The 15,087-nt window shown below is 39.8% G+C and overlaps 1 protein-coding gene across 4 annotated transcripts in view; it reads right to left on the reverse strand.

The window, feature by feature from the left end:
- Window positions 1–2,714, reverse strand: part of Pou6f1 (POU class 6 homeobox 1) — a 31,063-nt gene extending 28,349 nt beyond the window's left edge. For 3 of the 4 annotated variants that reach the window (XM_046435468.2, XM_046435465.2, XM_046435466.2), the window contains exon 1: window positions 2,385–2,713. The gene's annotated coding sequence lies outside the window, so the exon portion shown is untranslated. Of the gene's footprint in view, window positions 1–2,384 lie in introns of all 4 variants that reach the window. The other variant, XM_046435469.2, reaches the window with a different exon arrangement.
- Window positions 2,715–15,087: the final 12,373 nt, after the last annotated feature.

Raw genomic sequence — 15,087 nt, forward strand, 5'->3', positions numbered from 1 at the left:
ACTTACTCATCTGTATTTCCTACTGCTCTTTATGTGAACAAGGGACACAGTATTGCTATTGAACTTTGTCACATGAAGACAGAAACTCTTAAGTCTATGTGACTTGGTTGGTGTTGCACCTAAATAGATCAAAGACTCTGCATGACATGGATATCCGGGATAGTTTAAAAGAACATATATGATCAGAGAAGCTCAGGGAGACACAGAGTTAATGGGAATCAAAGTTTTCTATGGGAAAAGGAAAACTTTAACTTACATTGTATACACTTCTTCATTGCTTAAATAGCTCAAGAACCTATGTTACTTTTGTTTCATTTTTCATTGGGATATAATATACTTATCTTTGTTTGACTTTTTGTGAGTATGTGTGGTGGTGTTGGGGATTGAACCCAGGGCCTCACACATTTTATGCAAGTGCTCTACCACTGAGCTCCAACCCAGCTCATCATTTGACTTATCTTAAACATACACACATACACACACACACACACACACACACACGTATAGATATGTATTTTGGGGGCTTGGGATGGAAGCCAGGATCTTGCACATACTACAAAAGCACTTTACCACTAAGCTATACCCCTGCCCCCTCAACTTTTTAAAAATTTTTAATTCACACATAGTAACTGTACATATTTATTTATTTATTCTTCGTAGTTGTAGATGGACAGAATACCTTTACTTTATTTATTTTTGTATGCAGTGCTAAGGATCAAACCCAGTGCCTCACACATGTTAGGCAAGCACTCTGCCATTGAGCCACAGCCACAGCCCCTAATTGTACATATTTATGCATTGTGACATTTCAACATACGTATATAGAATGTGTGATGATCAATCAGGTAATTGAACCCAGGTATGCTTTACCACTAAGCTACATCCCCAGCCCTTTTTATTTTTTATTTTTGGGCAGGGTCTTATTAAATTATACAGGATGTATTTAAACCTGTAACCCTCCTGCTTCAGCCTCTGGCGGTGCTGGATTATAGGTGTGCTACCATGCCCAGCTCTTTTTTTCCTCCCTTAAGGTCTGGGAGCAAATCTAGGGCCTCATGCACACCAGGCAACTGCTCTGCCACAGAGCTACATTCCAGCACCAGCACTAAAGTACAAAAATCTTTTTTTTTTTTTTGGTTGTAGATGGATACAATCACTTTATTTATTTTTATTTGGTGCTGAGGATCAAACCTAGTGCCTTACATGTGCTAGGTGAGCACTCTATTACTGAGCCACAACCCCAGCCCAAGTGCACACCTTGACAAATTTTTACATATAGATCTATGCAATCACCACTCAAAACAAGACAGAGGGGCTGGAGTTGTAGCTCAGTGGTAGAGCACTTGCCTAGCATGAGTGAAGCACTGGGTTTGATCCTCAGCACCACACAAAAATAAATAAAATGAAGGTACTCTGTCCATCTACAACTTAAAAAAATACATAAATAAGACAGAGACACTTTCCAATACCTAAGAAAATCCCCTGGTGTTACTCTAGAGAAATTTCCAAAGTAACATTAATTCTGATTTCTATAACATAAATTAGTTTTGCTGGTTCTTGAACTTCATCATATAATTTTTTAATTTGTTCTTTTTAGATATATATGAAAGTAGAATGTATTTTGACATTTCATACATACATGGAGTATAAATTTCCATTCTTGTTGTACATGATGTGGAGTTATACGGGTTGTGTATTCATATATGAACATAGGAAAGTTATGTCCAATTCATTCTACTGTCTACATCATATAAATTGAATAAAAAATATGTACTCTTTTGTGTCTGGCTCCTGATGTTTTTGAGATTCGTTCATGTCATCAAGTGTAGTGATTTTATTTATTTATTTTTATTGTTGTGTTGTATTTCATTGCATAATTATACCAGAGTTTATCCATTCTGCTATTTTTTGAGTGTTTTTGTTTGGCTGGTTCTGATTTTGGATTCTTATGTATAAAGTTGCCATGAATTAGACAAGTCTTTTGGTGAACATGTGCACTTATTTCTTTGGGGTAAATACTGAAAAGTGGAATTTCTAAGTTTAGGGTACATGTTCAGCATTTGTAGATAATGCTAAATGGTTTTCTAAAGCGTCTGAACCAATTTGTATCCTTACCAGTAATATACAAGAATTCTAGTCCAGTAACATATGAGTCCTAGTTGTTCGACATCCTTATCAATACTTGGGAGCAATACTTAGTAATGGCAATCTTCTTGCAATGAATATATATTATTTTTATATTTAAAAACCCAACAATTGGGCTGGAGGTGTAGTTCACTGGTGGAGTGCTTGCCCACCATATGCTAGGCCCTGAGTTCACTCCCTAGCACTATAATAAAATACAAAAGTAAATAAGCAAACAAGCCAGGCATACTGGCACACACCTGTAATCCCAGCAATTCAGTAGACTGAGGCAGGAAGATTGCAAGTTTGAGAGGCCAGTTCCGGCAATTTAGTAAGACTCTGTCTATAAATAAATGTATAGATAAATAGTTAGGGTAGGGATGTAGCTCAGTGGTATAGTGCTTGCTTATCACTTGTGAGGCCTTGAGTTCAATTCCCAGCACTGTAAAAACAAAACAAACAAAAAGACCAGTGTAAGTATTTCCATGGATAGGTGAGGAGATGTGCTAGTAGCTTCCTTTTACTTCTCATCCTAAATAAAACTCTTTAACAAGATCCTCCACCCAGCCTATTTTTTTTTCCTTCACTCTGATTTCCCATGCTTTCTGAGATTTCATTAATTCAACAAATACTTATTATCTACTATATGTCAGACACTGGGTTGAGTGCCTTTTAGCAAAAGACAAAACAGACGTGTTCCTTAGAATTACAGTAGACTTGGGCTGGGATTGTGGCTCAGTGGTAAAGCCCTTTCCTAGCAAGTGTGAGTAACTGGGTTCAATCCCCAGCACCACATTAAAAAAAAAAAAAAAAAACTAAATAAACAAAATAAAGGTATTGTTGTTCATCTACAACTAAAAATATTTGTTGATTTAAAAACAGACATTAAATAAAAAATATGAATATACCACTATGCACAGGGACTAAGACCATAAGAAGATGATATGAGAGAGCAGGGAAGACTTCTCTGAAGAAGTCATATATAAGGGAAGGCCTGAAAGATGGGATAAGGAGGGAGAAGGAATAGCACAGGCAGCAGTGATGAGGGAGGAAAGAGCTCAGGAAATAGTTTGGGAAACTGAAAGCGGTTTAGTGTGGCAATGTCTTAGTCTGTTTGCCTGCTATTTAAAAATTATAGACTGGCTGTCTTATAACCAAAGAAATTTATTTATCCCCATTCCAGAGACTGGGGGGGCCTTGAGATCAAGGTGTTGGCTAATTTGATATCTTGTGAGGACCCACTTCCAACTTCATAGGTAGCCATCCTCATGTGGTAGAAGGGAGGCTGGGAAGCTCTCTGGGTCACTCCCACTTTTTTTTTTTTTTTGCTACCAGGGATTGAATTCAGGGGCACTTAACTACTGAGTCACATCCCAAGATCTTTTTTATATTTAATTTAGATACAAGGTCTCTAAGATACTTAGGGCCTTGATAAATTGCTGAGGCTGGCTTTGAATTTGAGATCCTCCTGCCTCAGCCTCTCGAGCTGCTGGGATTACAGGCATGTGCCACCGCACCCAGCTCTGGTTCCCTTTTATAAGGGCATTAATCTCACGCCCTCATGACCTAATCACCTCCCAGAGGCCCCATCTCCAAATTGGAGTTTAGGATTTCAACATATAAATTTGGAAAAATACAAACATTTAGTCTATAGCAAGCAGGAACACGGCAGTAATAGAAAGAATCACACAAAACCATTCTTTCATTTTGGGTAGAGAGAGCCCAAGTCAGGCAGATTTGGCCATATTTTCCTCTATTCTCTCAAATTAATCGGGTCTCTTTTTGCTTTACAAACTCCACTGAAGATTTTACCTCCTACAAGAAGCCTTCTTGAATAATAACACATTGGTCCAATTAATGTTATTACTTTAATTACATTATTGTTCTAATAACTTCATCATAAAATTTGTAATTTTTAGGCCATTTACTGTTTCTCGAGAGTGTATTTACATGGTTTACCTAACACATGAATGACCTTGTGTTTCCTTATGAAGGGCCTTATGTTTCCTCTTTCTTCTGAAGTCCTCCAAGCACCCAACAGGAGAGATGCTTTGTTAACATTGTCTTCCTTGGCACTATATTCAGAAAGCTCCTGGAATTTAAGTAGAAAAGCCCTGGGTTCCCATCTAACCTGACTTGTGAAAAGACCATTTCAGGTCTTCTAAAACTTGTCATAAATCAACCAAGTTCTTTTTTTGTGTGTGTGTGTGTGGCAGGTGCTGGAAATTGAACCCAGGGCTTCATGCATGCTAGGCAAGCACTTTACTACTGAGCCTTATCCCCAGCCCAAAGCAACCAAGTTCTCCCAGGATCCATGTGTATTTTCCCACATGCTTGCCTCCCCTCCACAGGCCAAGTTTGCCCCTCCCCCTCTCTAACCACCAGATTAGAGGTCCCTACTGCCTAGGGAATAAGACTAGGGCAGGTGGGACTGAATGGAAGGTAGGTCTGTAGGAAAACAAACAAAAACCCTCTCATTTTTGAGGAGAGGAAAAGCAGCAGTGCCTTTCCAAGGGCTTCTAGGTCAGTTTGCATAAAAGAAGGAGGCAGTTATCAGTCAGGGCTTGCCTTATTGAAGTCCTGTCAGGATAAGGGGCTATGGAGGAGAAGGTCCCTGAAAGCTGTTAACAATGCAAGAATATCTTAAGATGAGAAGCCAGAGTTTGAGGAAAATTCTGTATGACAAGGAATATGGCTTATGCATGCTCTGGTTTTTGTAGACTTCCACCTCCTGTCCTGAAATGCATACAGCATTTTATTCTATTTAATTTTAGCAATGATGTAAAACTGTATTGCTGGGCTGCTGTCACTGTCTCTGACAGATTGCCCTACCAGCTGAAAGGGTAAATATGGTTTTCTGTTTTTTTTTTTTTTTAACTTTCTGTACTGTAAAAAGGTGAGGAACATTTTAGCTCATAAATTATTTACCAAACCTCACAGGCATAATAGGCTGTGTGCATATTCATCAGGCTATCATCCATTATTCATGAAAAGTTCACTTCAACTGTTAGAAGAAAATGAGGTTGTTGATTGAAATGCTGAAGAAATGTGGGCTTTTGTCCTCCTCCCTCCTTTCTCCCCTCTAAGTCTGGAAGTTTCCATCAAAAATGATATTATAGGGGAAAAATTATTCCTGACATATAGAAGTGTTGATATAGGAAAAGAAAGCTTAGAGTAGGAAATAAATTGGCAGAATCAACCACCATTCATTTAACATGGTCAGATAAAGACCCCTGACTCTTGCTTTCCCAGGCACTGTGCCCAGAAAATAGCCAAACTGGTTCTGTTTCTTGAAACAAAAGGGCAGCTTCAGCAAATCTGACAGAGTTATTGTCTATATAAACTAGATACTGGTTGCATTCTATAGCTTAAGAAATATTATTCTTCTTTTTTAATATTTTTTTTTAGTTTTAGGTGGATACAATATCTTTATTTTACATTTATGTGGTGCTGATGATTGAACCCAGTGCCTCATGCATGCTAGGCGAGCACTCTACCACTGAGCCAAAACTCCAGCCCCTTTATTATTATCTTCTTACTTTACCCTCACACCAGGTCTTGAAGGTAGAAATAATTTTCAAAATGAAAAAAATACTTAAAAAACTGAGAAAAAGAGAAAATGGAAACTCACAAGTTAAGTGACATGTCCAAGGCCACATACATAAAGAGCAAAAGTATGAGTGAACTTGAATCTAAATTTCCTTCCATATCCCATATTCGTTATACTTCCGAAGTACTTTGAATATTAAAGCCACTGTTTCCAAAATGTAGATATTTCACATTTTTCATTGACTTTATTATTTTTCTTTCCTTCCACTGCCCCCAGTACTGGGGATTGAAATAGGGGCACTGTGTATTTGGGGTAAAAATGGGAGTTCATAACCCACTTGAATCAAATGTATGAAAGATGATATGTCATGAGCTTTGTAATGTTTTGACCAACCAATAAAAAAAAAAAGAAAGAAATAGGGGTGCTGTACCATTGAGCTACATCTACATCTCCAGTCCTTATTATTTCAAGACAGGTTCTCACAAGGTTGCTGAGATTAGCATTGAACTTGTGCCTCAGCCTCCTGAGAAGCTGAAATTAAATGAGGGTTCCATTGCACCTAGCCAGCAATTACATTCTTTAAGCCATAGTTTTCCTGTTTGAAAAAAAGGAGATACTATATATTTTTTAAATTATTTCTTTTAACTTATATATGACAGCGGAATGCATTACAATTCTTATTTGGAGATATTATCTTAAACAGGATAATGTATATAAGATCCAGGGGTCTAAATTTTCCTCCATCTTGAGTCACCTCTTTTTATTGACCCTCTCTCCCATTCCGCCCTGGACCACTCACTTGGTATCAGGTCTCAGCCTGGAATTCCTGGTTTGGTTCCTTTTGGATGAAATGCAACTACAGTCATAGTGGGACACAGGTGTGAATTCTCCCCAGCATGACTATACAAGGTTGTTTTTTTTAGTTTTTGTTTTTTCAGTGCTGGGGATTGAACACAAGACCTTGCACATATTAGACATGCTCAACTACTGAGCTGCATATCCAGCCCCACAAAGTTGTTAAAGTTGTTCTTTACTGCAGAGGTAAGGGAAAACTGAAGTGAATTACAATAATGGAAAGTATTTAAACTTTGGTTTTGAGTTTTAATTTTCCCAACATTTCAAGAATTCAAATTTTCTTTTTTTTGTACAGAGATTGAACCCAGGGGTGCTTAACCATGGAGCCACATCCCTACCACCCCACCTTTAAATACTTTTATTTTGAGACAAGGTCTTATTAGGTTACTTACAATCTTGCTAAGTTGCTGATGCTAGCTTTGAACCTGCTATCCTTATGCCTCAGCCTCCTGAGTTGCTGGGCTTATAGATGTGTGCAACTGCACCTGGCAAGAAGTTGAGTCTTAATTAGGGGGTGTAAGGACCCTACATGAATGGATCCCAGACCATAACTTGGCTTCCTGTCCTCAGGTCTACTTCTGTCCCCTGGAAATTCTCCTTCAAACCTCCATTCATTTCTAGGAAGCCCCAGATGCTTCCTCCCTCTGGTCCCTCAGCTATCCCCAGAAGGACATTTCTCCAAATCTGACAGTTTAGCTTAGATTCTGGATAACACCTCAGAGGGTGGGAAGTGTGTGTGTGTGTGTGTGTGTGTGTGTGTGTGTGTGAAGGAAGAGGTTCCATAGTGGCCTTGTAGGAATAAGCTTTGGGCATAGTCTATCCAGCAGAATTGTCTATGGAAGACTGGTATCCCTTTGAGTATCCTGGCCATATTGAGACACAGATGAGGCTCTGCTCTTCTGAGTGCCCTGGGTAACTTTTGGAACACACACACACACCTCTCAAAGAAAAAAATGAATTCTAAACCCCCAAACCAGAACATTTTGGTATGCATTCATATCAGACCATTGCATTTTTAATAAGCCAAATAATACAAATGAGTTGGGATTTCACAGGGAGAAAAACCACAACCAAAAAAGAAGAGACCCCTGAGACTTCCTAGGCTGCCCCAGCCATGGTGGAGTTGGTGTTTTACATTCATTATGCAGAGCAGTATCTGCACCTTTCCTATAAGTGGCTTGCCAGGAATAAGAAAGCAGGGTCCACTTCTGAGCCATATATCTTGTAATAACTGTTCTCTTAGTGACACAAAAACCAGCTAAGACTTTGAAAAGGTTATTTCAAAAAGCCTGACTGGATTCTTAAACAAAGCTCCAACCTTCCTCTTTGGGCTGGGAAATAGGAGGTTATTCTGTTCTTCTAGTTACATAAGTAAAGAACATAATACATTGTAAGTGTTCAATAAATGTATACTAAAAAATTCTAATCAGTCCAACTGAGACCAGGGGGCTTAGCAGGAAAAGTCACTGTCTTAGATCCTGTCTCAAAATAAAACTCTAAAAGTATCTGAGACTGGGTAATTTTTTTTTCTTGGTATCAGGGATTGAATCCAGAGGCACTTAACTACTGTGCCACATCCAAGCCCATTTTTTATTTTGAGACATGGTCTTGCTAAATTACTCAGGGCCTTGCTAAATTGCTGAGGCTGGCTTTGAACTTACAATCCTCCTGCCTAAGCCTCCAGAGCAGCTGGGATTACAGGTGTGTGCCATTGTGCTCAGCGAGACTGGATAATTTGGAAAGTAGTTTATTTGGCTCATGATTCTGGTGATTGGGGTGCCAATTTTCTGGTAAGGCTGTGTCACATGATGAAGCCTAAAGGGAACTGGTAGTGTTCAGAAGGGGACAAGTACTAGGGATAGTTTGGGTTTATAATATCCCACTCTCAAAAGAGCTAGTTGGGGGCTGGGGATCAATTGATAGAGTGCTTGCCTCGCATGCACAAGGCCCTCGGTTCACCCTGAATTCAATCCTCAGCACCACACACACACACACATAAAAGAGCTAGTCTGGTCACATAAGATCTGACCTACTGCCACAAGAACATAATGGGCAATGCCCCATCCTAATCACCTTCTACTAGGTCCCACCTCTAAAAGGTCCTATAACAACTGACATACTGGAGACTGAGCTTCTAGCACATAAATCTTTGGGGGACAAACCATATCAAAACCACAGCAGTCACCACTGTTTCCTGAATCTCTTATCACAGCTTACTCATATCCAATATGGCATTTACTGAGTTCTGTTGTAATTTTCCATCTGCTGTAATTTTCCATCTAGCATTTATCTTGACCAAGGAACATTTTTTGTGTGTGTGTGGGGGGGGCGGGTATCAGGGATTGAACTCAGGGGCACTCAACCACTGAGCCACATCCCCAGCCCTTTTTTGAGTTTTACTTAGAGACAGGGCCTCACTGAGTTGCTTCGCACCTTGCTTTTGCTGAGGCTGGCTTTGAACTTGTGATTCTCCTGCCTTAGCCTCTGAGCTGCTGGGATTACAGGCATGCACCACGGTGCCCGGCCCAAGGCATACTAAGAGTTCATTAGCCATCATCTTTGATTTTTTTTTCCTCTTCTTCATCCTATTATTATTATTATTATTATTATTATTATTACAGCAGCAGCAGCAGCACTAGGGATTGAATCCAAGGGTGTTTTACCACTGAACCACCTCCCCAGCCCTTTTTATTTTTTATTTTGAGACAGGGCCTTGCTGAGTTGCCCAGGTTGGCCTTGAACTTGGGATCCTTCTGCTTTCGACTACTGAAATGCGCCACCACTGGCTTTCCTTTCTTATTTAAAAAAACATCTTGGAGAACTTTCTCATTCTTTGCTTCAGCCACATAGTATTTCATTATCTGTATATACTAAGAGTTATTTTACCAGTTTCCAATTCATGGACACATAGGTTATTTCTAATCTTTTGCTATTAAAAAAAATCCTGCAATAAACAACTCTATACATACCGGTGTTTCTCCTGAGTACAAATAAATCTTTAGGAATCATTCCCAGAAGTGGAAATGGTATGTTTACAATTTTGATAGATATTGGCAAATTCACCCTATAGGTATCATACCAATTTACATTCCCACCATAAATAAATTAGAATGTCTGTTTATCCACAGCCCTGAAAATAATGTTAGCAAACATTTGGATTTTTGCCCATCTGATAATGGTATCTGTGTGGTTTTAATTTGCTGCTTTCTTATGATGACTGAGGCTAAACATTATTTCATATGTTAGGAGGCTATTTGTTTTTCCTCTTCTGTGAACTCTCTGTAAATATTACTTGCTATTTTTCCTAATGTTGATTATATGCCTACTGATTTCTAGGAGTTCCTGATATGCAGGGATATTATATGAATTGCAAATATCTTTTTCTGGTTTGTCATTTGTCTTCTGACTTTATGGAGTTTTCAACCCTGCCAATTCTCCTGTTAATTAATGCTGAACATTAATCCTGATAGTCCAGTTGTTTCTATCTCCTAATCAATCTGGAATTCCCCCACTTCTCTCTACTGCCACTTCACTAGGCCAGTCTGCCATGATCCCTTACCTAAATGACGTTCCTTGGAATCGAATGGGGATTAGATTCCACCTCTTGCTCCCCTTTTCTTTCTTTTTGGTGGTACTGGGGCACTCTACCACTGAGTTACACCCCCAGCTCTTATTATTTTTTATTTTTTTTTTTTAATATTTATTTTTTAGTTTTCGGCAGACACAACATCTTTGTTGGTATGTGATGCTGAGGATCGAACCCGGGCCGCACGCATGCCAGGCGAGCGCGCTACTGCTTGAGCCACATCCCCAGCCCATTATTTTTAATTATTTATTTTTAATTTTGACACAGGGTTTTGCTATGTTGCTTAGTGCCTCACTAAGTTGCTGAGGTTGGCTTTGAATTTGTGATCCTCCTGCTCTTGAGTTTCTGGGACTATAGGAATGTGGTAACATGCCCAGTTTACCCCTATTAATACCTATTCTGCATTCTATAACTAGAGAGATTTTTTTTTTCTAAGTCATCTTCTTATTTGTGTGTGTGAATGTATGTGTGTTGCTAGAAATCAGATCCAGGGTGGGCTGGGGTTGTGGCTGAGCAGTAGAATGCTCACCTAGCATGTGCGAGGCCCTAGGTTCAATCCTCAGCACCAAATAAAAATAAATAAAACAAAGGTATTGTGTCCAACTACAACTATTACAAATAATCCTGCAATAAACAACTGAAAAAATAAATATCTGAAAAAGAAAAGAAATCAGACCTAGGTGCTAGTTAGGTGCCCTACCTTTGAGCTACATTCTCAGCTCCTTATTTTTTATTATTTTAAATTGATGCATTAAAATTTTAATTTTGAGACAGGGTCTCGCTAAGTTGTTTAGGCCTCACTGAGGTTACTGAGGCTGGCTTTGAACTTGCAATCCTCTTGACTCAGCCTCCCAAGCTGCTGGGATTACATGCGTGTGATGCTGCGCCCAGCTGCCTGATAAGACTTTTTTAAAAAATAAAAATATAGCCAACATGCCTGTAATCCCAGCAACTTGGGGAGACTGAGGCAGGAGGATAGCAAGTTCAAGGCCGACCTGGGCAACTTAATATGAACCTGTCTCAAAATAAAATTTAAAAAGGCTAGGGATGTAGCTCTGTGGTAGAGTGCCCCTGATTTCAATCCCCCGTACTACAAAAAGAAAAAGACATGATCCTGGATCACCATGGCACACACGTATCATCCCAGACACTCAGGAGATTGAGGCAGGAGGATTAAAAGGCCAGCCTGGACAACCTAATGAGACCCTTTCTCAAAAAAAGGCTGGGGATGTTGCCCAGTTTGCAAGGCCCTGGTTTTGATCCCCAGTATTCTCCTCTTGCCTGCTCTACACAAACAGCATGATCATGCCACTCTCCTGTTTAAAACTCTTCAGTGGCTTGTCAGTGCCTAGGATAGAATCCAGTGTCTTCATATAGGCTTTTACATGGGCTCTAGAGTGTTCATGCAGGTTCTGTCTCCTATCTACCTCTTCAGCTTTATTTCTTGCCAATCCCCACCAGTCCTTACCAGTTGTATTCTGGCCATACTGACCTATTTTCATGCCCTTTCTCTCTATAAGCTCTCTCTCTTCTCTAGGACTTTGCAAATGTTATCCCCTCTTCTAGGAACCCATTTTCACTTGTTTAACTTCCACTCACCCTTCAAATTTTTTAAAAAAATATTTTTAGTTGTTGATGAACATCTTTATTTATTTCCATGTAGTGCTGAAGATTGAATCCAGTGCCTCACATGTGCTAGGCAAGCACTCCATCACTGAGCTACAACCCCAGTCCTCACCCTTCAGATTTCAACTCAGACATCATTTCTACCAGGAAAACTTCCCTGAGCACAGTCGAAGAGATTGGGTATCTCTATATATGATTTCATAGGCTTTTTCAATGCCCAGGTCTCAAAATGATAAACAAAATACCCAAACACCTTGTAGAAGACACTGACCAATCTAAGGGCAACCTGAAGGAATGTTAGCTAGGTCCAAGGGGGTTCCTGGGTACCAAGGGTTAACCCATTAGTCATTGGACCATTGGTCCTGGGAAGGACCATCCCATAGAAATATCTAAAATTATTTTTTTCTTTTTTTGCAGTATTGGGGATTGAACCCAGGCATGTTTTATCCTGAGACACATCCCCAATGTCTTTTTATTTGGGGACAGGGTCTTACTAAGTTGCCATGGCTAGCCTCTAACTTCTGATCCTACTGACCCAGACTCCTGGGTAGCTGGAATTACAGGAGTACACAACCATGCCTGGTTGAATTATTTAATTTTTAGCATTAGTAGGGCCTGACCAGAATTTTCAAGCTTATTATTAAATCTGTCCATTTCTCCTTCCTCTCCCTTTTGTTCTTTTCTCCCCTAAAACAGAATCTAGATTTGAGCTGGAGGTGAAACAAGGACTGTGTGATCTCTTTGGCAAATGATGAAACTGAGACCCTTGGGAGGCAACAGATTAAAAACAATGATTGGCTTGTGAAGTCAAGTAGACCTGAATTTAAATTTTGCCTATGCAATTGTGTTTTTAGTTCAGATACTAACATGTCTGAAATATAGCTCTTTTACCTGCACATTCCTCAGAGACTGCTATGAACATTAAATGAACGCACCTGTTACAGTGTCTGACTCATACATAGTAGGGAATAATTAGTAGGGAGCTGATTAGATGAGGATCAAGGTCAGTTAATCAGTAGCAGAGTCTGTTTTTTCCCCCCTGAGATGGGGGCTTATTATGTTGTCCAGGCTGGCATTAAGCTGGATTTAAATAATCCTCCCACCTCGGTACCCCAAGTAGCTAGAACTACAGATGTGTACTACTGTGCCTGGAAGAATTAGTGTCTTGATACTGAGTCTACCTCCTGAACTCTTATTGACATGGACTACTACAGTGAACACAATATCAGGGGTCCTGAGGTCTCAGAAGGAGACATAGGGAAGTTTCCTTTCCTGTGCTCATTCCTTTTTTTTCCCCCTAGTTCCTGATCACTGAGTAGGAGTGAAGGCAGATTAGTGACCTCTTCCATTTTCAAGCTTTGAATTGAGATCACTTAGGATCTGACTTGGAAAAGTTAGGATACAGAGAAGATTTGCCTGGTCTGACCTCCAATTACTGATTGCAAACATCATGTAAAGAAAAAATGCTAGGCCTTGGGGATGACAGTCCACTAAAAAGAGTGCTTTTCAAACTGTAGGTCCTGACTTGTTAGTGGGATGTGAAACAATCAGAACTGAGGAGACAAAATAGGAGAAAATAGAAAATATCACAGTGTACTATACATAGAAGGGTAAGTACTAATGTTGCTTTAGTTATAGTTATAAACATGTGTACTGCGTCATGATTTAAAGTGTATTACTATGGATTTCATCAAAAAATGTTTGCAAGTCCCTGCATTAGAAAGCCTAATGTCTGGCATTTATAAGTGACCTACAAATAAATTATTGAATAAGTGAATGTCTTAAATTACCATTTAGTGGGCTTTTGTTTTCGTACTGGGATTAAACTCAGGGGTGCTTTACCACTAAGCTATATCCCCAGCCTTTTTATTTCTATTTTGAGACAGGTTGTCCAGGTTGGCCTTAAACTTGAGATCCTCCTGCCTCAGTATCCTAAGTCACTGGGATTACAGGTGCCTAACTTACTTTTCAAGTATCTTAGTCATACCAAGAAGTGTGTGTTGATTAAACATAAAAACAAAACCAAAGCAAAACAACAAAAACACTGACCTGGGAACCTGGGAGCTCTGACACAAAACATGATTCTGTAAATAGCTTGTTAATGTGTGAAGGTGGGGAAAATCTCTTTTGATCAATTCTCTAATTTTAAAACCAGGAATGCTCAAACAAGCTCTGCTTGCCACATAGGACTGTTGTGAAAACTGTGAAGACCAGATGAGATTGTTTCAGAGTGTTCTGCAAACTGTGATGCAATACTGGTCAAAAGCAAGGGTTTAGGAACTGGGGTTGTGGTTCAGTGGTTGTGGTTCAGTGATGGAGCACTTGCCTGTATTCGTGAGGCTCTGGGTTCGATCCTCAGCGCCACATAAAAATAAATAAAAATAAAGATGTTGCACCTAATACAACTAAAAAAATATATTTAAAAAAACCCAAGGGTTTACCCAGTTGAAGTAAGTATGGCTCTTTTTATTGGTTTAATCAACTAATCAGAAAATATTTATCAGGATTCTAATGTTATTGAGGGCTATTCTCTCCAATGCCCTCCCGTCTTAGATGTTTTTCCACCTATTCTAATAAGAATAATATAGAATGTAAACTCCACGAGATTATAGTGTTGGGCTGTTTTGTTTAGCTCCATCTCCTTACTTGTGCAAAACAGGTGCTCAGCAGATATTTTTGAATGAAGAAAGGGAAAAAAATTAATCGCTGCCCTTCAAGACAATTAAATTTGAGGTGAAACAACATACAAATACCCACAAGGCACCCAGGCAGGTCACCTGTAACAGGTGCCAAAGAAAGGGTAGGGCCTGAGAACACAGCTAGCTCTTGCGGAGCACCGCAAAACACAACTCCCTCCTTTAAGCGAAAAAGTCAGGAACACACAGAAGTAACCATCCACAGCTAGTAGCTGGTACAAAACAGCAAAGAGTCCTGGGAGGATCTACTTCAAGAAAGGACAGTGTGAGCTGTACTAGCGAAATAAATCTTTCCGGAGCTGAAGCTGACACTGGGCTTGGTGGAAAAGTAATGCAAAACAGACCAAGTCTTGGGGAAAATATTTTAGGCAGTTTTGAAAATGCGTAGAAACCTATGCCTCTTGTGGAAAGATTGCCAAGGTGAGTCGACCTTGAGTTAGTGAGCGTAGGCAGAAAAAGGTTTCGGGGAATGGTTTCACCGTCCAGCCTCCGAGCGTCCGACCGAGGGAACAGACCCTGTTTCGATACAATACCTGTACATATTTGGTTTTCCTCCAGTAGAGCGATAGGGGTGGGGGTAGAAGTCTAGGGCGTCTGGGCGGGGCCACGCGGGCCCTGCCCTCAAGGACTGGAGGCCAGGCGAAGGGGCG

This window comes from Marmota monax, unplaced genomic scaffold (assembly GCF_021218885.2).
Source record: "Marmota monax isolate L192 unplaced genomic scaffold, Marmota_monax_Labrador192_F-V1.1 WCK01_AAM20220418_F8-fsc00012, whole genome shotgun sequence".
Lineage (NCBI taxonomy): Eukaryota > Metazoa > Chordata > Mammalia > Rodentia > Sciuridae > Marmota > Marmota monax.